This window comes from Tyto alba, unplaced genomic scaffold (assembly GCF_018691265.1).
Source record: "Tyto alba isolate M040663 unplaced genomic scaffold, T.alba_DEE_v4.0 Super-Scaffold_14, whole genome shotgun sequence".
Classification (NCBI taxonomy): domain Eukaryota; kingdom Metazoa; phylum Chordata; class Aves; order Strigiformes; family Tytonidae; genus Tyto; species Tyto alba.
This window is the reverse complement of record NW_024881276.1, coordinates 1,011,266-1,036,558: the sequence shown is the minus strand read 5'-3', so window position 1 is coordinate 1,036,558 and position 25,293 is coordinate 1,011,266.

Genomic DNA, 25,293 nt, shown 5'->3' with positions numbered 1-25,293 from the left:
TTTGGGTCACTTCTCAGTCCTCCATCTGCTCCAAAACAATTGCTGTATCTAAGAGGCACACTGAGGACTTAGATGTATGGATAGTCTAGTTATTTGTTGGCTCTTTGGATCTATGACAAGTTTTGAACATTTATTGCATATAAATTCTTGTTATTTTCTCCCAAAAAAAGAAGTTGTTAGAATTTTTTAGCAGGCGATACTCTATATCATAGCGTGTCAGCACATCTGTGCCGATAGTCAGACAAAAAGAAAACATTCAAAGAAAAATACCTGAATGCTTAATTCCCCTCTTCAAACCTCCTTGTGGCACTGTGCACTCAAATTCTGCTCCTCCCCTGAGCCACTGCTCTACTCCCTGATGAGAAATCATATTTTGTTTGGATCGCAGACTTTTTTTCCTCAAGGTGCGCCAAGGTCACTGGCTTACACGTCAGTAGCTGGTGACAGCAGTGTGCCCACCGGCTCCCGAGGATCGCAGCTCTTCGTGCTCTCCGCTGCTCAAACTCACACGTGCCCACGGGACCTGGAGGAACAACGTTCAGCGGAATATCTGGGGCTGTGTTGGACAATACATGGTCTAATCTCAACGCTGTGGTACACTGGCTTCCCTAGGAGGCTTTCTTAATGCAGTCTTGCTGCTCGATAACACGCCGGTGGCTGCAGCGCGCTTAGCTCACTGGGAACGTGGCAAAGCAAAACCCTCTGAAAACAAACACCGGTCACCGCTGACGGGGAGAGGAAAGAGCCAGCAAGCACGGACCGTGCTGGCGGTCGGGCAGGATGGGTCGGGCAGCCCCTTCTGCCTCAAAGGCATCGGCAGCCCCCCCACTAACTAGGATGCAAACGCTGCCTGGCCCATCCAGCTGGGGAGCGGGTGGTGGCCAAAGCCTGTCTACACCGTTCGGATGCTCTCAGTGGGGACAGCATCCGACACCTTCTGTGCGCCAGATGAAGGGGGCAGCTGCTCCAAGCGTGACTCCCAAAGAAATTAGGGTCTTTTCTTTCTGAGGAGACCGGCAGTGCCATAATGGCATCACCCCCCGAATGTTTTCATCTGATGAACACAAAAAAAAATAAAGAAAAAAAGGAGGACAGGGCTATTCCGTAACGCCGCTGCTCGTTACAACCATGTTTTGAATCAATGTATCACAGCAGGATATTGCCTCCATAATATATTGCATCAATACATCAACAAAGCAATGTAAGTCTGATACTGCACTGTGCCATAAATCATCCTCCCATCACCAGCTGCGGAATTTATTGATTAGCAGGATGAATATCTGGGAGGAGAAACATGCAAGTCTCAGGATGTTCTCGCCTAGTGCTTAAGGAATATGAGAAAAACAAACTTCTAATTTCCTTTTAGAGGAGCATGTGTTGCACCTGGGAGAGAGGAGCAGTCTCAGAGCTTTCTTCCCCCGGTGCCCCGTGTGCTGCCATCTCTGCAGAGCAGCGTTTCCCATCCCCATGGCAACAGGAGGATGAACACAATTTGGTTCTCCACAGACGACCCTCTCCATAAAGCTGCCCAGGGGTTGTTTGTTTTTGGTTTTTTTTTTTTTTTTCTTGGCTTCCCACAATCCAGATGAGTACGAGTATTCAAGTGCGTTTTGGCGGCACGTTTGAAGGAGCGCCCGTCCTGCCTCCTGAGGCCGGTCGGGAGGGCAGGGGAGCCCCCAAACCCGGGCCAGGGCTGGGGGGCTGCCTGTGCCGAGGCTCCTCGCGCTGGCACCCAGCTGAATCCGTGCTGGGGGCTGGGAGGGGTCAGAGCTCCTTTTGCACCTTTCCTGCCCTCTTTCCTCCCCTCACTTCCAGACACAAAATCTTATCGACAAGCCACCCATCACTTTCCTTCCACCCTCCAGAAGTCCCACTGCAGGACATGAAGCAACTATGATTTTTCCTATGAAGCAGTGAGGATACCTGCCTGCAGCCTCTTCTGCCAGTCCACCTAACAACATCTTCTCCCTGGATATTTCACCCCTCTTGTCTGATCCGGGGCCTGGAGGGGATAATGATTTCCATTAGGTCTGGAAGGAAACAGAACAAAAACTGCAAATCTTGGATGCTGCTCTCTAAATATGTCTCGATAGACTAAATTAAACAAACGTGATCATTGAACTCCTGACTGGCAGGAGATGATGGATCCAATGGTCAGTCTCTGCCATATGTGAATGATAAAACCAGTGCTGTGGGAGAAAAAGGAGAGACACTTTGTGGTGCAGGAAGGAAGCGGGTAAGGCAGATTCCAGACCGCTGCTACGCTACAGGGAGATGGACCTTCCTGGTGGAAACGCTGGGCTCTGGTACTACAACATCGTCCTCGAGACCTTTTTAAACACACAAGTAAATCTTTAAAAACAAAAGCTCCGAGGAAGAAGCCTTAATCAGCATGTTATTCAGAGATCCTCTTAACTCTTCGCGTGACCACAGACAGTTCTAATGCGCAGTACTTCCTCCCTGGACTGCCAGTGTCTACACAACCGTTCACAGAAACGCCGTGGTCTTTCGTTCAAGAAGAGAGGGTGGGTGCCAAGCATCAGGTGGACGGCTGCGGCCAAACAGCTGGTGATTAAAATCCTTCAGAAACATGAGTTCCGAGTAAAGAAGAGTCAGGCATGGTTGCTCCAAAACTCCACTTTCCTCTAGGTGAAGCCAAGTCTTAAGACTATTTTTCAGAAGATTGGAGAAGGTTGGAACAGGATATCAGTAAATCAGCCATTAGGTGGATTAAGAAAATTTAGTGGATTAACAAAGGAGGTTATTAGTGTGAAATAAAAAGACAGTTAAGAGAAATTTATACAAAATATCTGTTCTGAAGCAGCTTTAGGTGCAGGAAGCCCTTTACTATAAGCAAAAAGAACACAAAAGAAAAAGTCTAAAGAGTCCATGAATAAAATATGAATAATAAAATATGAAAAAAAAGTCAACATAGGAGCAAATAAATCCCAAACCAGTTTGTGATTATTATGTCCCTGGTAACTAACAAACAGCAAAAATAATTAAATTATTAAAGTACATGTTTTCATTGAAATAACTGAAAGCAAAATCTTACTAATTAATTTTCAAAATAATTTGTGCTTTTATATTTATTTTCAAAATTATCAATCTAAAGATTTTATGTAGTTTGACTTTTTTAATATTTAAAGCTCATAATATTTTCATTGACCAAAATGTACTGGAGGAGACATAACTCTGATACTCTTTATTTTTGGCAACAAAATATTTGGTCCTTTTATGTTCTCTTGAAATTTAAATATAATTTGAAATGGCACGAATTGAATATATTTCATGGTCTTCTTTTATGTATTTGAATAGTTTCAATTATTAAATTTACTAAATGGCCATAATATACTTCCTTACAGGAAGTACTTTTTCATGCTAATTCCCTGATTTCTGCAGCACAGTACATGTTCCCAGCAAGGAAGAGGAAGTTACAGCAGCTTCTACCATCGTGCTGCTTTGTTCTTATTCAAGTATTTTCATTCCAGAGTCACAAAATCCATCAGCAGGTGCAAGTGGACGTTGCTTGAGGGTCTCAGTAATCACCTAGTTCCATTTCCTACTCGTGTGCCTTTGCAGAGCACAGATGAACAATAAATAAGCGTAGCCCACCTCTCATCCTCCAACCCTGGGTCTGGCCTGCGGCTCTAGCCCAACCTGTGAAGCTAAACCTGATCGGCGTTGGCGTCATCCCTCAGGGGACAGCAAGGGCTTTTGACAAGACTCCTCCATCTGCTTAATCTTCACATGCACTTCCCAGGAAATGGATGCAGCATTGCAGTATGCTGGTCACACCAAAGATGGTTTTAGTTCATGAGTTACGACCGCTTCCCAGTTCCCCTCCGGATGCACGTGTGCCATGTAAAACACGTTTTTCACTCATTCAGTCCATGACTGATTAACTTATTGGAGAATTGGACCATGACTTTTCAACAACTCTGCAAACATGCAAGCAGATAATGTATATTCTTTTTATCCTTTTCTATTCAGTTTGATGAATGAAGTTGTCCCCGTGCTCCCTGTGAGGGATCCTCACCACTTCACACGACTGGTGTGTGTGCAGAGTCAGTATTTCACGCTGCTGCCCCAGCCAACGCCTCCCATTATGGAAAAAAACAGAAGAAAGGCTGATGTCTGCTCTCCATTCCAGGTCCATTTTTCCTTTCTGACTGTTTGCCAGAGGAGAAGGGAACATTATGACTTTTCTAACTACTCCAGACTACCTGGATACCCTGTTGTCTTCAGAGCAAATATCCTTGAAAAAATGGAACTTCAGCTAAACTGCTGCTGCTGAGGGGCTCACAGGCTGCTGGTTTGGCTACACATAATCTTGACTATTTTTATCTCTTCTCTCTTGAGCTAAACCTGCAGCTTCCCACTAACACATCAGACAGTAAATATGTTACCTCAGATTTTATCAGAATATGTGCAATTGAGTGGGAGGACAGGAGGAATGTGCAGGAGTTGGTCCTGTTGCTTTACGTATGGTCTCTGGATTTTGTTTCATTTCATATTATTTTGGAGTTCCACGGGTTAAAAATAAGCTAAGCCATTGCCTGCTCTGCAAATCTGAAAGCAGCTTTAGTATAGTCAAGACTAGTGGTACCTCCTGTGAGATTTAACTTCTTCTTCAATTTACATCCCATAGTTTGACCAGAATAAATAAAAAAGACCCTTTAAGTGGTTTTCTGACTGCAACCACTTCTGCTTTTTCTTTTCATTAAAGTTGCGGATTTATGTATTTTCTTCCCAGCAATTTAATCTCGGTAGGACTTAACATTTTACCTTCACTATTCTACAGCACAGGAAGTACTGTCACTGCTTAAGAGCTAAAAATGATAATTCTATAGCAGCCCCCAGCCATTATTATTTTCACTGGAATGGAGTTTTCATTTTTGTTGCCTTCTGAGATACGAGTTATTTCTCTAAATATGTATGCCTGCACACATTGTCTCAGGAAAACAAAACAAAACAGAACTGTTCAGATCTGACAGTGTAACTCAAAGGTGTTAGTAGATTTGTTAACAACATGTTTCTAATCATCAATATGTATTAGAGCCATGACATTGATTTTAGCTGAAAACTTGGCTTATCAATGAATTTCCACATTTATATATACGTGATAAAAGCTGTCAGTAGAAATTCCTGTCAATATTTCAAAGTTGTTTCTCCAGGTGTAAACACAGAGGTGATCTCGTCCACTCCCACTGGTGTTACTGGGGTACCCAAAGGCCTGTTGTACCAGTTGTTTGCAATCATCCAGGGCAACTAATCTCACCTAACTCTGGTCACCTAGAAGCCATTCTGGACCTGAACAATGTCTCAATAGTCTCATGAGTGAGGATCACTAGTTAATAATGGGAAAGAAACCCTGTGGAAGTGTCTCTCTCTCCCTCCAATGACAACAGAAAGGGTCTAGACACCACTTTAGATACTTTATGTTTAAACAATATAAATAAAACAAGATTATGAAAACTGGGAACCAGTCACCCAGATGTTGTCATTAATGAACTGTATTTCTAAATCCCGAGCATTCTGTCTTCCCCCCTCTGAAATCAGTAGAAATTTTGTTCTGGTTTCAGTTGAGATAATGGGATGTTACTCTAATTAAAAGTGAAAACCTGAAAACTCTTGCCTTCCCTTGTTTCATTTGTTGTTAGGGTTATGTCTGGAAAAGAGTATTCAAGTACAAAATTCAGGACCAGTTTTTAGACAATAAGGTGTCTTCAGTATAGGTATTTATGTGTGAGTTGGTGTTTAAGCTCTTGTTACAGTCAGTGGACAACAGATTAATACCTCTTAAACAAAACAAGACTAACACTGGTGTCACCTGAATACCTGAGTAATTGTCCAGTCTAGATAATGGGAAGATTCAGTTGCCTAAATATCAGTGCTATATTAGGCATATTCAGCTACTGCTTCAAAAATGGCTGGACCCCCCAGAAGTTCTAGATGCCTTTGATACCCCAAAGCACCTCATATGGCAACAGGTGACACATTTAGGTAAAGAAGTCCCACAGCATTGACTTGGGCACCTTTGGCTGTGCTGGAAGCTTGGGGGCGTATTGACACCCATACGCAGACACCTGAACTTTGATGCCTGTAAAGTGGAACAGAAGTGCATCCCATTTTATATGCATAATACTACGCCTTATCATTAAAACTTGGGTTCACCTTTATTTCACAGCTGCCTTTAGCCTCCCAATGTTTCACTTCTACGCTTGCTTCTTAACCAGTGCCACCCATAACCCTCCAGAAGGATGTGTCAGGTCTCCTCCCAAGGACGTGACCGCTGGCAGGCTAATTTGTCAGGGAGTGGCTAGTGGAACCAATCAAGCAAATCCATCCTGATGATTTGTAAGCTCAGAGGGCTGGCTGGGGTAGATTTATAGACCTCAAACTTCAGCCCAGCACAGATCAGAAAGAAGAAAATGGGAAAGCATTATACATGTTATATCTCCCAGCAAGGATGTTGAAACAAATAAGTAAAGGAACTCACAGAAACTTTTTTTCCCCCACAAGCCTGTTTCAGAATATAGAATGCTTCAGATGTTAAAAATATGGTTTCCTTCTTGTCACTGTGATAACATTAGCTTTAGGTTGATTCCTGCTGCTGTGTGACAGCTGGTGCAGACGTCAGTTGGAATGCACAGAACAGAAGTTTGTCCTATAAGTTTAAGCTAACCAATCACTCATCTTGCTATAAAACCTAACCCGGTCATCTCCCATGTGATATCTGGCCACTGGAATGTTAAAGCCACTGCAGCAGCATCTTGGCTAATTGTATCCATCAATAAAAACAGATTCCACACGAAACGGCATCAATTAAACCTATGAAACTACAAGAAAGGCATCACTTTTAATGCATCATTTATCACAACAACCTGGTGTTCTTTTCTTCCACAATTTTTAGAACTCCTGTTGCCATAACAACCAGATCCAGCCTTTACACAGTGTGGGCCAAATCCTGCCCTTGGTGACACAGAAGAAAATTCCGAATACCTTTCCTGAAATGCCTGGAATAACAGTGATGTAAATACAGAATAACAGAGGCAGAATGGGACCCACTATCTCCTTTGTATAATCATTTTCTTCTCCTTCGCCTTGTCAGGAAGACAAGATGTTTTTCTCTTCTACTCTGAGTAAGCTCATAATGTAGTGGAATAATCAGACATAACGACAGGTTAAACCACAAAGGAGTGTTACATCCTAAATACAATACTAACTTAAATTTTAAATTTGTATATTAACAGATATTTAAAATGCCCAAGGAAAGAGCAAGTCTGAGATAGGAATAAATTCCCTCTATTCAGAGACTATAGCTAAATCATATAATATAATGAATATCTTGCCTAGTAAGAAGACATAATGAAGCATAAATTCAGACATGTTTGGCTAAACAGAAGGTCTACTCTCACAGAAAGAAATGCACAGGAGGGTCCTGGGTCTCACTACCTAGAGCAAGGCTCCATGCAGACAAACCCTGTCTATTTGCATGGAAAATAGACATCATCAAAGACATCATCATAAAATGTTCTCCGACTTGATGCTCTTCCCAAGGAAATAAGCAGGAATTCGCTGCCACATCAAGGTCTATATATACAGATCACTACAACCAAAGAAAGCAGAGTCCAGAAGGGGAGTGTACAGCTATTCTGTCTGAATGGTTCTATAGAAGTGTTTTCCAGACTGCCAACCAGATAACATTTTAATTAATTATAATAGCAATCAGAAATTCAGTTGAACAAGTGCTTTGGAAATCGCAAAAGAAAAATCTGGTAGAGTCATGCTCTAACGACAGCTTTAACCTCCATTCCTGCTACAAAACCCAATGAAGCCACCAGGTGAATTCTGTAGGTAGGCTGGAGAGAGGGATATGCAGAATTTAAAAGGCAAGGAATTCTTTACATGCAGTCCGCACATCTAACCAACCTGAAAAATTCTATACAGCAGAGATACATTTCCCCTATTAAACTCAAAAAGGACAGAGCTGCCATCCTTGACAATAACTCTTCACATTTTAAGACTTTCTCTGGATGAAAGGATAGACAAAGATCTACAAAACCTAGCAGCAGAAGGGAGGTGACTTGCTACATTCAGAGCAATCTTAGAATAATGTCATTGTAGAAATGACTTTTGCAAGCAAACCTAATAGCAGGCATTACTAGTGCTCAGACGTGACTCTGGAGATTGATGCATCAACATTGCACGGAGGCAGTACAAGAGCCTCAGAAAAACAGATTAGCAAGGTTTGTTACCCAATGAAAATGCAAGATTATAAAGTAAAAAAATGTGCCTGGCCAGGACATTAAGAGGTCAATTACTTTGTCTATCTGCCTAAAGGCAGGATCATCTGTAACTACATCATTCCAGATAGCTTTTTATTCAGCTCCCATTTAAAGACTTTCAATAAAATAGGCTTCAAAATTTCCAACCACTCAATTTTGATGGCTCGTTATCTTTATCGTCAGAAGGCTCTATGGTGCTTTGGAGGGTGTGGTTCCATCACGGACAGGTATTACTGCATTATCTTTACTGAAAACTCAGGCATTAAGAGCAGTGAGACCATATCAACACAGGGAGCACTGGACAAGCTTTGACTGGATGTCCATTAGTATCAGCAGAAGGCCACTACAGTTTTGCTGGGATTTATTAAAACCAGTTGATCTGCTGTGAGTATTTTGCTCTCACTGCCTCTCTTCTTTCTTCAGGTCGATTTGGAATCAACTTGCAGGTGAGTGACCGGTGCTGTACTGCACAGTGTGTAAACTACGAGGAAGCAGGCAGAATAGTAAGATGAAATAGTTATCTCATGTTTCATGGCAGATTAATTTCTCTGAGTCTGTGCAATGATTTTCACTGTATTGTACCACAAGGGGGAAAATGGATAATTTCACAGAAGGTGAGCCTAGATTGGGATCCCTCCTTCGAAACATTAAAAGAGGGACGTTAAAAGGAAACAACCAAGCACATAATCAAATTTGATACGGGTACTGGACTAGACGTGAACCATCTCCCACAGCAAGCCCAGTCCTTCAAAGCAAAATCTGAATATCAAAACAACAGTGGAAGACCAACAACTTTTCAATAGTCGAAGAAAATGCCTAATTAATGGCACATTGCTGGCATTAACACGGGGATAAGGCCCCATTGGCAGCAAAATCTATTCTTGGCATCTTACACCTGCATAGTTATAGTGCCCATACTCCTGCCTGATGGACAATTTTACCAGACCCAAAACAGATGTGCAAAGAGTGAACATAAATGGCAGTGAGTGGAAAGATGATGATTCAAGATAGTTTGCTACAGAAGCAGCTGTTGGTAGAATCTTCATGACAGGCATGAGAAACACAAGGTCTGCACTTGACATTGCTGATAAAAGATGGAAAATAGAAACACCACTGGCGAAGAAAGAAGCCACAGAACCTGTTGAAGAAATGGAGAAAACATCTCACAGAGGAAATATAAAGACTAAATCCATCTTAAAAACCTAACAGCAGGCTGAAATTCCTAGGTTAGGGGTTCTGATATCTGAAGTTCCCTACATACTCAATGGGGGCAAGGGGAGGGGCATCACCTCTGCAAGGCAACACAGACCTCACAAGCCTTAAACCATCACCTGCAGGTACCTCCCCCCTTTCCTTTCATCTAGCAAAGAGGTGAGGAACCTCTCAACATCAGCATCTCTGTTTCAGGGGGGTACGCTCAGGAACAGAGTCAAACCTGCATCACTGAGCAAAAGCACTGGTGTTATTAGCGCAAGTACTTTCAGAGGAAGAAAATAGGAAGTGCAACAGGGTTCTCCAAATGGACCAGAAAGACATCACGTAGACTGGGGGGCAAGAGGGTGATTCACTGCTTGACCAAGCTACCAAAGGCTTCTTAGTCCAAAAGCATCAGAGGAGCCAATTCCCTAGTGCTTGCCGAGTGTAACAGTGCCGTGACACCGTTCTTCGTTAGTCATTAGGCACTGCTGTAATAAATGTGATGAAGGGAATCTTTACTTTATAACGCTTTTAAAACCAAACCAGAAGCCAAATATGAGTCATTACATTCTGTACAGCAGCAGAGAGTAAAATGGTGTGACCTATAGATTAAAGAAAATCATCAGATTGGAAAAAAAAAAAAAATAGAAAAGATATCTAGAAGGGATTTCAAGACATCCTTTTGTCTGCCTTCCCTTCCCAAGTCAAGATCTGCTTCTTCTTTTGAAGTTTCTTAAAAACGTTTATCTAACACCTACTCTTAAAGACTACTACTAATGAAGATTTCACAGCCTCTGGAGACAAACTATTTCCCAATTTAATTTCAAATTCCCCTGCAGGAATTTAAAATGGTTCCTTCTAGCCCTAAGATCTATACACATTTCCCTCTTTCTAGTCCCCTTCTTTTGAACCCAGCTTCCTAGTTCAAGGAACGCAGATCTGAATTCAATAATATACTAATTTATACTCTTCACAGCCCTTCTGAAATCAGTTGCCTCTAACAGTGCCAAACTCAGAATGTAATTAAACCTGTAAGATTCTATCTTAACACTGAAATAAAGATATCATTTCATACAGACCTGTTCTTTATGCCCATCTTGATATCTGCTATGTAATTCTGTTACAATTTGTCCACTACATTTTATAATGTCAAATGATTTATAATCTTCTATCTCTGAAATCTAAGCCTTCAGTAATTTTCTGTTACAACAGACTTTCTCTTCCATATTTTTTTTTTTTTTTTTTAACACAAAATGACTTTCAGCTGAACTTCTTTATATGGCCATCTGCGTAATTACTATGACTCTTACTGAACCAGCAGCTTGCAAATTATTAATTGGATTCTGCTCCTCCTGGTATCATTGGGAGTTCTGCCACTGACTTCAATGGAAGCAGGACTAGACCCCCTGCAAGAGCCTTATTATTGGATAACTCAAATCTCTGGTGAGAATTGACATTGTTGTATTGTCAACAGCTTGTTTCCTTTTTTTTTTTTTAATTTAGAATCTCTTAATAGGCTTAACCAGCCACTTTGTTTTGTGTGATGATTCTGTATCTCTGAATGCAATTTTCTATGATTAAATAGGAAATGTTTCCTTCCTTAGTTGACATACAACAAGAATGGCAAGCAGCTTCTGAGCAAAAGGACAAATACCAACTTGTATGCTGCAAAAGAATCTTTTCACGTGCCAGGGATTTCTGGGTGAAGAAGGAAATATTTTAAGTGAGGGACTGCATGGAGGGAGGTGTGAGGAAGAGGGAATTCAGCATGGGAACGGGGAGTTCCAGAAGAATTAACCCACTCTATTTCCCTTTCAGGTTTGTGGCTCAGAAAGAAGCAAAAGGGATTCCATAAGGCTGCACCGACTGTCCCTGCTCTGGGCAGGCGCCAGCTTCGCAGGTCTGTTCTCCTGACGCCTGCGTGACTCAGCGCGGTGCCGTTGGCTAAAACACCGGACGGGGACGGACAACCAAAGGCCGGTGAGCAGGAGACGTTTGCTCCCCGAGCTGAAGTGCAGATCCTTCACAGGCACCAGGTGAGGAGCCCCCACGCGCATTTTGCTGAGATAGCCCTTGGCTCAGCTCCCACCCGCCTTGAGTTGCTCTGGCTGTTCTCCTCATCGAGTGAATCAGGTTTAGGTCTTCTGCCCTAAAAGACAAGCCAGCCTTCATCTCTTCCATCGGAACAGAGGAGCGGGCAGGAGAGAGCTCTCGCTACGCCACAGCTGCAGCTGCCTGAGGAGGGGGGATGCTACGGCCCTCGTGGACGGAGGGGATCTCGGTCGGCTCCACAGCAGCAAGCTGCAGACCTCCAGATGAGATTCAATGGCAGGCAATAATGCTCAATTTGTCTTTCAAAATCCAAAGAAATTTTTTTTCTTTGGACTGGGCTCAGGTTTCCCCCTGTGACGGGCACTGAATAACAAGAGAAATTATATTTGCTGGTTTAAGGGCTCTGGGGTGCCTAGTCAATTTTTTCTATTTTCTTTTTTTTTTCTTTTCTTTTCCAATGTTACCTTATTTTTAACTTGATTCACACCAGTGGAAAACATGCTCCAGAACAATGCCATATCCAGTTTTCATTGTTTTCAGCCACTCACATACTGGCCAAATAGGTTCTAAATCATCCATATGCTACCTCACTTTTCATCCATAATTTACTCTCAATAGATTCAGGAATACTTGCTCCAGTCATTTCTCTGGCAGTGATCTGGCAAGTGTTTCAAAATCATTCATAGTCATCATTTATTCTTATTACAAACAGGGAAGAAAGTTAACAATAGCTCAGATCTGGAAATTCTTTAAACCAGCCTGTTAGGCTTTTTTGCTCTTACTTTGTTCTTCTTTGAAACAGACACATTCTGCTATTCATGACACAAGAAAATAACTGTCCCACCGGTCTTGCAACACATAAAAAACTGGAATTCTACATCCCCCTGCTGGAAAGATATTTTGAGTACGCATAAGGCATTACACCACCACCTGATCCTTAACCTGGCAGTTTGGAAAGCAAAACCGACTGATATGTATTGAATTCCTCCACTTTCTCAGATCAGTTACTGAGGAGTCCACCTACAGGAATGCCTTTTACAGAACCAGACCATTTTTACTTAAAAAGACATACTTGTCATGCAACAGAGCACAGGAATGCTTCAGATTCTGTTAGGTAGAATCTAAAAAAATAATGCATTTACAGGGTAAGAAAAATAGTTAAAAATCAGAGCTACCAAATTAGGGTGATAAAATTGCCTTCCAAATATTTTTGATGGAAGAAAACTCCTGTTAAGTGGATCCCATATGCTCAATTAAAATTAATTTTATAAAGAAGTATTTTTAAATGGCTGTCTGTTAAAAGAATAAGAAAGCTGCGTGGTTGCAGCATTTTTCCCCAAAGATACTGCTGCTGTAATGCGTTATGTTACTGGTTGTGTTAGGCTAGTTGCGACATCCATCAAGATCAATGTGTTTACGTGCATACGTGGTGACATGGTTTGAAGTGGTATATTGTAGGTATAAAATCCTGATCAAACTTATCTACAATAAATCCTTATGCGGTAATTGTATTGCTTTGTTCCTTATTAAAATTGGAGCTGCTGCCTGAAAGCACGCAAGCATTTAATTTTGTCACATAATTCCCTCAATTTCAGGCCATGGTAAGTAACACTTTTGGTACCCGTCAGCTGTCAGTTCCTGTTAGAGCATCTAGCTACTACATGGTTCAGCCGTAGCTGCCTGGCAATTAATGCTGTATGCTGTGAATTCATCACCCCAAAAATGGCAGAGGAAATTGAAAAGTAAGGATTCTGTATGAACTAACTCAACCTGAAAAATATTCCTGAAAGCTTTATCAGTGCGCGGGCTTCTGTTGGAGGGGAGCACAGAGCACGGTCTGCAGGCAAGTGCCTTGGAGGATGGGAGATGCGTCCTCTCCGACCAGGTGAAGAGAGACCTCTGCAGGTGTTTGGGTTTTTTCAGTCCAAAGACCTTTGGAAGTTATTCCCCGGAACTCTCAAGCAAAAGATGTGCCCCGTGTTCAGCTGCCAAGTCAGAGGAGGTGGGGGAAGACCCTGCCCGTGCTTCTGAGTGGGCCCGTGCTGCCCACCCCAGGGCCCCCCCCCGGGGCTGCCACGGTGCTGCCCTGGGCCCCCGTCTGCCCTGGGAAGGTGTGAGCAAGTTGCCCCCCACCCCAGAAGCCAGAAGGGTGGGAAGCCATGCTCTCCCAACATCTACGGGGCTGTGCCTTCCCGGGGCAGGGCGTGCTCGGCGCTGCGACGAAGCTAATTAAAGGCCAGATGGGCTTCCAGAGGGCCAGCTTCGTTACACTTCTCTGTGAGGCATAGTGGCACTCGTTGCTTATTATTATAACTGTTTTGAAGTATGCACAAAGGCCCCAGAGGCAGCAAAAATAGAAAGAAGCACCCATTCCTACGGTTTTGCAGCACCTAATTTCTTCTTCTAATTCTTCTTCTAATTCTTCTTCTAATTCTTCTTCTAATTCTTCTTCTAATTCTTCTTCTAATTCTTCTTCTAATTCTTCTTCTAATTCTTCTTCTTCTGATGATGATGATGATGAGGAGGAGGAGGAGGAGAAGGAGGCGGAGGAGGAGGAGGAGGAGGAGGAGCATAATCTGTTTCCACAGCCAGCAGCCCCTACTGACAATACCCTTTGCTGCTTGAACAGCTCAGTAGGGTGTAACCTTGACGCAGCTCTTTTTGCATATTTTGTAAAGCCTGCTGTCTTCCTGCAAAGCTGATGTTCATTGACAGAACTAAAGGCAGCCTGATGGAAAGCATGAACATCATTTACAACGGTACTGTCTGCACCAGTCTTCAAGGTGTTCTTCTCTCACAGGCATCAACAAGACTTGCATTTCTAAAAGTGCTGGCAAGTAAATGAGACATGTAAAAGAAGAGAAATATTAAATGGTATTTCTCTGGCAGGAATACTAAAGACAGTGGTGGAAAGTAGAGATAAAATCTGCTGACCCTTTACAGAGCTTCTGCAATCTGGGTGCAAGAACAGAGCCTGTGAGAATGCCATCAGCCTCCTTTCTAAATTTCCCCAAGATTGTTGGGTTTAAATCTATATGTGCCAATATTTTTCCAGAACTAAACGGGTCACGGATGCTACAGAAAGTTATGGCCAAATTAGGAGCAGCGTTTACTTTTCATAATAACTACTTGTGCCCTGTAAGATCAGTGTTCTGAAGTTTCTCATGCACAAACAGGATCGATGGGTTGCTGTTGGACACTTTTCAGTCATTGAGAGCAAAAACATTTATTGATGGAACCACATACTGGAGACTATTGAAAACCAAATGTACTGTTGCAGAGAGAAAAGATGAAAACACAGTACTCCAGGGAAAACACAAATTAAGAAAAAATGAAAACAAATAAACTCTGAATTATTAAAACTAAGAATACCAAAAGCAAAGGGTTTTCTTTTTGTTAAATCTGGTTTTCTCTTTGGCATCTCCATAGGCTCCACAGTGTTGCTATTCCTGTACACACACAGTGCCCTTGATGATACTTGGAATTGCCTTATACATTTTTTTTTTTTACGTTATTGCCAGCTGTCTAGGATGTGGCTGTGTTGGATAGGAATTCACTAGACCCTTGTTAAAACTCACAGCCCAAGCATTAATGTCTGGCCTTGAACAAGCTGTCCAACCAGTCCTCTGTTCAGCAGCTCAGCTCTAAAACCAAACGAGCAATTCTGCCCTGCCCTTGGTTGGTTTCTGTTTTCTTTTGTCAGCTGAAGCTTTTAGGAAGGGTATTATGAGCACTTAGATAAAGTTCCTTGTAAACTTCCCACAAATTTAAATACCAATTAGTAAACAAGTAATAAGATAATTACATTAGTATACTCCCTGGTCATGGTGCTTATTCGCAGGTATGCCATACTATGTAGCACCATGTTCTCACAGGTTATTTTATTTTTTAATGAGTTTGGCTAGGTAAATCACTCTGCTACGCCGTCACGAATCACAAAATCAACTGGAGAAAGCCAGATGTGCTCCTGTGTAGAGTCAGGTCTAGAAAGAAGATGGGGGCTCACGCACGTGGACCCGAGGGGCTGACCCCGGGGACCTGCAGGCACAGGCGTCCCCTGGAGCAGCTCCAGTTACAGCACTAGGAGAGGTACACCACGCAGCAGTGCCCTATGGACTGTCTGTAATCACATGCCATACGTCACTGGAGAAGGTGTGATAGCATCTTTTTTATTTCATCTCATTCAGAAAATGCCAGTTTCCAGTCTGCTTAGGCTTGCTGCTTCTTTGTTGTGCTGCGTCTGGATTTCCTACCTCATTCTCTCAGGACGTTTTTCAAGTGAGACTGTGCACTAAGCCAGTGTCGGTGTGAAGTGCATGAATCTCATGGGATTTGCATAGACGTTGCGCCGCCAGACACCGCCTGTGTTTTCGGGGCTGGGAAAGCTAAATCAAAACAGCCACCGCAGCGCACTGTGCTGATAAGCATGGATAGAGCACATTTCACAGTCAAATTTTGCGTGGCTGCATTCCTTCTCAAGGGGGTTGAACGTGTCGTTTTTAGCAAGGGGCTGCTGATTTGGGTCCGTTAGCCCCACCTGAGTGCTAACAAACTGCTGTGCTGGCCCGTGCTGCTGCCCCGGAGGTGTCTGGGGACAGGCGTCGCGCTGGGGGTAGGTGCTGTGAGGAGGTGACAGGGGAGCTGGGTCCACAGCTCCTGCTGAGGCTTTTACAGCACAGCGTGAGGACCACGTCTCCCAGGCTGTTGTTTCCACCAGCCCAATGGTAGGCTGCTGGAGGGTTTGAAACTGCTCCCTCATGACAGAGAATACTGCACCCTGTGTCCCCATCTGTCTATGCATGGCGTCCTCGCAAGCAGCAGGGTTTTGATCCTCTTGCATATTTTGTCGTGCAGCAACACTTCTCCAAGCCAATGTGTTGACCAGTGGGTGTTTATAACGATGTAATTGTTCATCATTCACGTAGCTTGGTAATCAACTGTACACTTGGAATTCTATTACCCGATATTCATTCAAGCCCACCCTTTCCATTCATTTAAATGAAATGCTTGAATTCATACTCCAAACCTTTATATTCCTGTACTTTTTGATTTAGTTGCTAAAGGTCAGCAATAAAGTTTCCAGCATCAGTAGTGATCTAAATATAGACCCCTACATTTGAGAGTGGCGTTCATGAAAAACCTACTTAAGTGCTTAAGTACTTGAGAGACCAAGGACATCAAAGTTTTGCACGGCTTGAGATGTTGTGGTTGGGCTGAGCATCAGCCTCAACACCTGCTTGAAACTGAAGCTTACGTGGGACACATGCATTGGCCTCCTAGTGCCTATATGTCCTGAGATGCTCACTCCAGCAGACACGTAAATTATGTCCAACCATTCTGATAATGTGACATTCAGTCCCTTACATTAACTGGTGAGCACTTCAGCTAACAGGAGTTACCCTGAATCTGTTTCTCTGTAATTCAAATATATCATCGGTCAGCTATCAGCTAGCTGACTGTTTATTTAAATGAATTATATACTATGATACCCCAATATTTATTCACACCCCTAAAATCTGCTCCTTCAGAGGAGTTCAGCAATAACATGAAAGCTGTCATAATTAACCAAGGGAGTCAACAGCTAACAGCGTACCTTGTCCCAGAAAGCCATTTCACAAAAAGTACCCTATCCTGTGCAAACATACTCAGGTTTCTATTTCCTGCAGGGATTTAGTAATGAGCTGCATTTATAGATATCCCTTATATGGTTGTATAAGACTATAATTTGCAAAGTCTGTGTTTTTCAAGGGTTTTATAGTTCCAGTTTTTGAGGAAAATGTCATCTACTGCAGCTAAATGATATGTTTAAAATCCAATTAAGTATCAGCCTGGCCATATTGTCTCGTCCAAACCACAGTGAGGAGCAGAATTAATGCTTAAGCAGATATCATATTATTATGTAAAGGATCAGAGGTCTGTACCTGTTAAAGCCCACAAGTATAAAAGCATCTGCAGTGGCTAGAAGTGTTGTGCATTTGCATTCTAACTAAAGACCTGAAACTCCTTCAACTGCAGCGTGGATAACCTCTGTTATACTGACACAAAGCATGTGGGAACACTGTGCCATTTAAATAACCCATGCTCATACCTGTAATCCTTTAGGTTTACTGTCACACCTAGAGTGATAACTATAACAAGAAAAATTCCTTAGATCTTATGCATTTCGTGTCTCACGTCAAAGTGGATCAGTCTGTCTGTCTGTCTACCTACCGATTGCTGTACCTATATGTCATGTTTGAAGGACCCAGTAAACAGAACAAAACAGCTTGATGCCTACAGCCAGCTCTCTGCTACCTAACGTTCACAGTAGAAATGTGAATCAGAACTGCAGCCCTAAGAAGGGGGGAGAACCTGAACACAGGATTATGCCTGGTCCTAAGAAAAGGCAAAAAAAACCTCCAAGGGCAAGGATATTCTAGCCTGATCCCTCAGCCTCAGCCAGGAGCAGGAAAGACCCAGCTCTGGGAAATCCCCAGCACGTGCCCATCCTGGGGCAGGTTGCAGCAGCCAGTTTGGGCTGACCTGGAAAGACATGGCAATGTTGGAGCAGCCCTTAAATTAAGCATAAACCGAATAACTTTGCTGTGTTTTTTTGTATCTTTATTCCACAGTTGCAAATTGGTGCTTTCAAATTAAAAAAGTCCTTTTATCTCTCAATCTCGCTTAATGCTAAATCTGACCGTGACTAGTGTAACACTGGCTTGACATGACACTCCCTCCCACTTGTCGCAAACATTATTTCAAAGTGAAGAAGGGTGTCTCTGGCCCACTAAACTGTGAGATTCTCAAAATTGTCTGTCATTACCAACCCCTGAAATGCAGATGCCAGCAAATTTTGAAAAAGTGTCTTTCTTGGCAAGAGTCAGCTTGAATCTCTTAAGAAAACGGCAAGATAATGAAATAATAAGATATGTGAGTCTTTTTGAGATGAACCTATGGACGTCCAGACCCTCACAACTCTTACTTCCCTGGTCGTGTCAAGGTTTAACCCCAGCTGGCAGCTAAGCCCCAGCCAACCACTCACTCACTCCTCCCCCAGAAAACTCATGGGTGGCGATAAAGGCAGTTTAATAAGTAAAGCACAAGCCTCATCCACAAATAAAGCAAAACAAGGGATTCCTTCCTCTTCCCCCAGTTTTATTGCTGAGCATGACAACACACGGTGTGGGCTATCCCTTGGGTCAGTGGGGGTCAGCCATCCCGGCTGTGTCCCCTCCCAAATTCTTGTGCCCCCCCGGCCTCCTCGCTGCTGGGGGGGTGTGAGAAGCAGAAAAGGCCTTGACTCTGTGTAAGCACTGCTCATCAATAATTAAAATATCCCTGAATTATCAACGGTTTCCAGTACAAATCCAAAACGTAGCCCCATCCCAGCTACTACGAAGAAAATTAACTCTATCCCCAGCCAAAACCAGCACAACTAGATGTGATTTTTTTATAAAACTCATAGAAACAAAACTATGTTTGAGACACAGATCCCTCCCTCAAATGAGGTAAATGTGCATGGACACACAGATCTGCATAATTTTTGTTTCCTGGGGAAACCGGGATGTAAAACATAGGAGGAAAAAACAGAGAAGGGAAAAAAAAAAAAAAAAAAAAAAAAAAAAAAAAAAGCAAAGTAGCATCTTCTTTTTGCATAGACATGTAGCTGGTACTGAAATGTAGTGGAAGATGGCCACACTCAACACCTTCATCAACAAACACGGGACTGGATCCATTCAATTCACCGGGCTCCGGAGAAGAGAAACTCTCTGCTCCTCCTTCCCCCTGGAAATTTAACCAAGACTGGGAAGCTCAAAGAACCACAGAGCACATAAAAGAAAAGCAGCTTTTTAATGAAATTCTTCCTTGGGGCGTTACTTTTTTACCTGCATTCCCAAGGTAATTAGATGTATTTGATCACTGCCTGCGTGCCTGCGCCTCTCCTTGCATCCCAAACATTTTCTGAACCTTTTGGTCAACTTCAAACAAATCAAATCTGATTAAAAAATCCCCAAAGCTCCACGGAAACAGGTGGCGAAGGGGGACCCCCCTGAGGTCCTTCCTGAAGAATAGCAGCAGCTGGCAGAGTGGGTGATGAGCGACACTCTGCTCACCTTCAGGGGATTTCTTTGTGGGAGCACCATGATTCCAACCTGCTGCACCTCGCACCTTCTCGGGCATCTCCTTGACCAGCCAGGGGAAGGAGGGCTGCAGAAAATCAGCCTCTGGTTCTGCCACTTCTAACTCATTCCTATCCTGGTGCTTCATATTTCCTTATTACCATATTTTTTTTTGCCTGGACTATGTTTATCTCTAGCTGTAACCATTTGTTTCCAATCCCCTGGTTCTTTAAATAAGGCTGCCTAAATGTATTACTGTCATTTTTGCTATTATTACATCATTTAATATTTTTTTGTTGTTGTTATGCCAGTTGCAGGCATAGCTCTAGCCACTATATGACTGCTTCATTTGAAGTATAAATGTACCTAAAACAGTTTCTCTTTTCTCTTCTGGGGCTTATGAATTTCTTCTAAATTATGAATGCTTCCACCCTGTTTTTAATTTAAGATGTATTTCACTATCTGAATAGCTTTTTCAGTTTTCTGTCAGCTGTATCATACGGGAGTTCTGAAGTCTTACAGAGTTTATCCAAGGCTTAGTTTAGCAAGCTGTTTTGGCTATCCTTATACAAAAGTCAATGGTCAATGGAAAAATTCCTTGTTCGGTGGCTCCCACATTCAGAAAGAATTACACGCTTTTGGGCAAGGGGAAACTTTTTACTCTGAATAATATGGCACGTGTAAAGAATGTTTTTAATAAGCTTAGAAACTCATGTGATTTTCCTTTGGAAACATGAAGACGTTTCTGCAGCGGAAATATGACAGGGCTGCAGCACATGTCAGGCAAGAGGATCCACAACATTTCAAATGAGGATTTCTAGAGAGAAGCCTTGGCAGAGTGGTTCCAGGTATGAGTGTGTTATTGTCTCCCGCTGTAAAGAGGAAAGGAAAGACTTAGTAAGGTAGCAAAATCCAGGAGTATCCCCAAGATGGAGCGCCAATGCAGTCATTTTGTGGCAGGGCAAGGGTCTGGCCTCCCTGTGCACACAGGCATGTGTCTCGCTCTGTATTCTACTGAAGGGAAGTGCCTCAACTGAACGAAGCCAGAGCTGAATTTTCCTCACAATTCTGCTTTTCTCCTAAATCTCCTGTGCTTAACTGTGCAACTACTTCTTAGTAAAATGCAATAGTTAAGGAGAATAATTTGATTTATACCTGTCCTACTTTGGACTCAAATACACATCTCGTTATTCAAATATCCCCTGCTCAAGCTGAGGTATGACTGGGAAGGAAGCAATGCTGACTATATGGCTCCACAGTTACATCTGCTTCTCATGAGCATCTAGTGGCAATGAACTGTTATTAATGTTATTATGTATTTTGTAGTTGCCAGAAGCATGCTGGATGCGAAGCTCTACATAACAAGGTGTATAGGAATGAAGTGGCTTTAGAAAAGGCTTCCCTGTTGGCTGCATCTTCTCAGGAAAGGCTCTTTTTCTTCATCTCTCGCTTCAATCTGTGTTAACAGCCAACGACTATTCCCGTCATTCTCAGGATGCCAAAACCGTCCCAACCCTGGAATCCTCTACTGTGATGCCACATGGCTGGGCCACCAACACCAAACATTAAGTGTTTCAGGAGAGAAATCCCCCTGCTCCTCCCCTCTGTTCGTGCTTTCCTCACATAAAATCCACAGTCTTTCCAGCGCTCTTTTTTATCATCAAGAGCAAGAAGTACAGACTGCAGAGACAATCTTTATGATACTAAAGTCTTCTCTGTAAAGCCTTCAGTGGTTTCATGCTTGTGATGAACGGCCTTTAACGTGTTACTGGGTCTTCAGAGATATTTAGGATACCCCATTGGCCCCTGAAGAGAAAAGGTGACAGTAAATGCCAATTTTCTTCTGGTTTTATTTCATATCCAGTGGACTATGAACTGGCTTGGAGTTAATGAAACATGCTGGAGTATTGTACAAATCAAGCTGCCTATGCAGAAATAGGACATGTACACCTTTCTTTTCCTAACAAATTCATAAGCTAAAAGCTTTTGGGTCTGTAATGTGTTTGTGTGGATCAAATGATCCATTGAAATGAAAAAGAGGAAGATAGCCAATTCATTCAATAATAGTTTGGAAGCAGAGGCTGGTACTCGGATTTGAAAGCTGGTGTATTAGTCTAGAGTTGCAGAACTGAAGACATTAACAGGTGTCCAATGTGACACCAAAGTCCTACAAAGGACATAAGATTGAATTTTTCTCTATTTTTCTCGTGATTGTAAATGGTTACAGGCAAACAAAGGCACTCACATTCCTTTATTCTCTTGTGCGTTAACTCTTTGTGAGTGAACGTATACAAACAAGAAGGACTCTGAGCCAATGTTTTGACAGTTTCATCATTACTTCAGTGGCATGAATCTGCTGGAGAGAAATAATGATGGTACCCTCATCAAATTTTGAAAACATCTATCTTCCTTTTAAGCTTTGAACAGGAAAACATGTTGTTCAGACAAGAGTCCGTAATCGCCATCAACACCACGATTTCACCTTTTTTTGAAACAAGAGCAAGCAGCAAGAGAAAGAACTCCAAATAAATTTAATAGTAGAGTCCAGCGATGTGTCTCATCATGGAGCCTGGATTAATTCAGTTTGTTAACCACCTCAGCAAGCAGTTTGGAGTCACGGCAAGCGAGACGGCAGCACCAAGTACAGCAGTGCTTTCGGGTGAGCAGCAGTGGAGGCTACTAATGGCATCAGAAAGCACAAGGGCTCTGCAACGAGACTGCTGCAGGTGGTGGCGGAGGGGTGAGGGCAAAGCAACAGCTTGCCCCGTTCCTGGGAAACTGCTTGCTTTGAGGACCAGAAGATTTAAGAGCAGACAGTTTATCTTTGTACAATGCTTCATGATTAAGACAGAACAAGTGATTTTGAGATGAATAGCGCACTTGATTAATTTAGCTCTTTTTCCTGTTCAGAGAATACCCAGAAACAGCTCACAATTACCTCTGATTTATTCATTGTTGGAATTTACATGGCACATCTTGTTACAAGTCTTTTCAGACCTCTTTGGACCGATTCAATATGAAATTAAGACCACTTTGGTTAGCCGAGACTAGTTCCAAATCACACTGGATGGCTGTTGTCCCCCCTGAGTGGATTAGCATGACGCGTAATCAAGAGAAGGGTTTACAGAAAATCTTGCAGGAGTCCACGCTTTCAAAGAGCTGTGTAAAAAACGCCGCGTCCCGAGCTGCTACCTTATCCCTCCCGCTGCTCCCCCAGGGGGGCACTGCCCGGTGCCCACCAAAGGGACCTCTCTGTAGCCAGCACCTAGCAGCAGCAGTCACAAAAGGATCTTTGTCCTTCAGTGGAAATCACCTCTTCTTCAGGAAGTCCCCAGCAGCTTCTGCACAGCAGACACCACGTAAGGATGCTTGCGCGCTTGCAGAGCAGTTTTCCAGTCTCTAATTGCAGTCGCTGTGCCCAGACTAGAGCGTTCCGGGTGTTTTCAAGCTCTTAGGTCCAGGCTAGCCAGCCAAAGTGGGGTGAAATGAAATGGTCCTTGGTTGGGATGAACGGAAGATGGGATTCGGGAAGGATGCTGCTGCATGCACCCGCAGCTAAGCCTAGGTGCACTCTGTAAGACTTCCTCAGTAAACATCGATGTTTAAGAACAGAATATTAAGCTTAGTTTAGATTGCCAAGGCATAGAAATTCCACTGAAAAATCAAAATAAAGTTATGAAAGGAAAAAAAACATTTAATGCGTTTTAAAAGTCATATTTGATTATCAAGCTCTTCTGAGTGTGCAGCTTAAATTTAAATATTATAATGTGAGATGAAAGAAGTTAATTGGAGTGAGAGTCCTGTGGCAGGACGTATTGTCAGAATGTGAATGGCTCATCTAATTATTTCTTTACTTGTAACACGGACAGAAAATCTGACAAAGTTGGAGCATAATTTTGAGGATCATGTTTTACAGATACTAGGCAACCTGGATTCTGTCACCTCCATTTGTGTTTTGGTACAACCGTGGCCAGAAATTCCCATTTCTTTCCATTTGGAACTTTATTAGTTTCAGCCTCTTGCCATTGATTCAGTGGATGAATGATCTCTACAGCACCAGCAATCAATTCTTCGCGAAGGTACTACCACACTTGATCAAATCACCTCTCAAACTACTCTTTAAAAAAAAAAAAAAAAAAAATTATTAAATCCCTTTCTGTGGGAAGCAGACTTTCTAGATTACTGGATTATTTTCAGTGATATTTCCTATCCCCTCTCTGAACTCCTGCCTCCTTCTTTGCCAAAAGGTAAACACCAAACTTGTTTAAATAGTAAGACCATTTTTTCCTCAGTACCACAGATAGAGATAATTCCATTTTTTTCAGTCAGAAGGAATTCAGCTGAGTGAAATTTTCCTTCTTTTTGAAAATCCATAGGTTAAAAGTCACCAGTGCATCAAGGTTTAAATGCTGAAAAAACTGAGAAATTAATCAAAAAAATTGAATGTTGCTATAATTATAAAAATGGGTCTTGATTTACTAAGAGAAGGAAACGAAAAAGCAGGAAATCTTGTGAGCTGATACTGATCCCAGTTTCCTAGACAGATTTTCAGCAGCAAAGAACTGATATTTCTCATCTCACTCAGTAAGTAATCCTGCTGCCTCCAGAGGGACTCCTTTCTGTCCTAAGAAAAACTGTGTCAGCTCCCAAATGTTCTCCAAGCATTTGTCACCAAAGGGTAAACTAAGGACAGAGATCTTGCTGTAAATTACTTTTTTCTCTCTTTAGTGGATTTAAATGAGATGTTTATTATCGCCTTAACGTTCTTGCAGTGGTTTAGTTCTGTATAATAGCAGAGCCAGTATTAAGTTAATTAAAAGAGCTATAATGTCTGAAAGAAGTCAGCAGGTTTCTATGGGTTGCTGATCAAAGGGAAAGTGGTTATTTTTTAATGGTGTTTTTCCTTTGGTCTTTTATATACAGTATGTCTCTGTTATCACCTACGATGTTTGCCATGATGACAAAATTAGATAAAACCAATCACTCGAATTAAAATTAGGTTGGAAATAGAGTTCGCAAAAAAAAAAAAAAAAGGCAAATTATCAACTTAAGAACATCAGAACGGTAATTTATAAAAGCCACCGCAGGTCAGTGTAGAGCCATAATATTCTGTAGTCACACCACCTCAGTGACCTAGGTTAAAAATGAGTAATGAAGGACAGAAATTATGTGGATCAGTAATGTTCTTTCACTTGAGTGGTAGTGATGTGTTGATGTAATAATGCAATTCGAGTCGGTGAGATGAAGCTGCGGCTATACAGCGCTTGGAAATGCAGGGAGTTGTGTGCCAGGGATATCCCCCGACCAGCTGCTGAGCTTATGTGCGCACAGATATCTTTAATGTCCTGGTCGGCGAGCTATTCGACTCTGACCATACACTTACTTTACTTCCACATAATTGCTTTTTGCTTGTGTGTCTAAAGAATGGCAGCGCTCACGATGATCTATATTCTGAGGGAAAATGAAGCAACATTTCTATTCTTCTCCATAATGCCTTAACAAACTTGTTTTAAAGTATATATACACTGGAAATATCTTCATACTCTGAAAGTTTCAGATCACATAACTGTTTTTTTTCCTATGCTTTCAACAACCCTTCCTGTTCAAGCGTGACAGGATTTGTGAAGTAGAGGGACTTTTTGTGGGGCAGA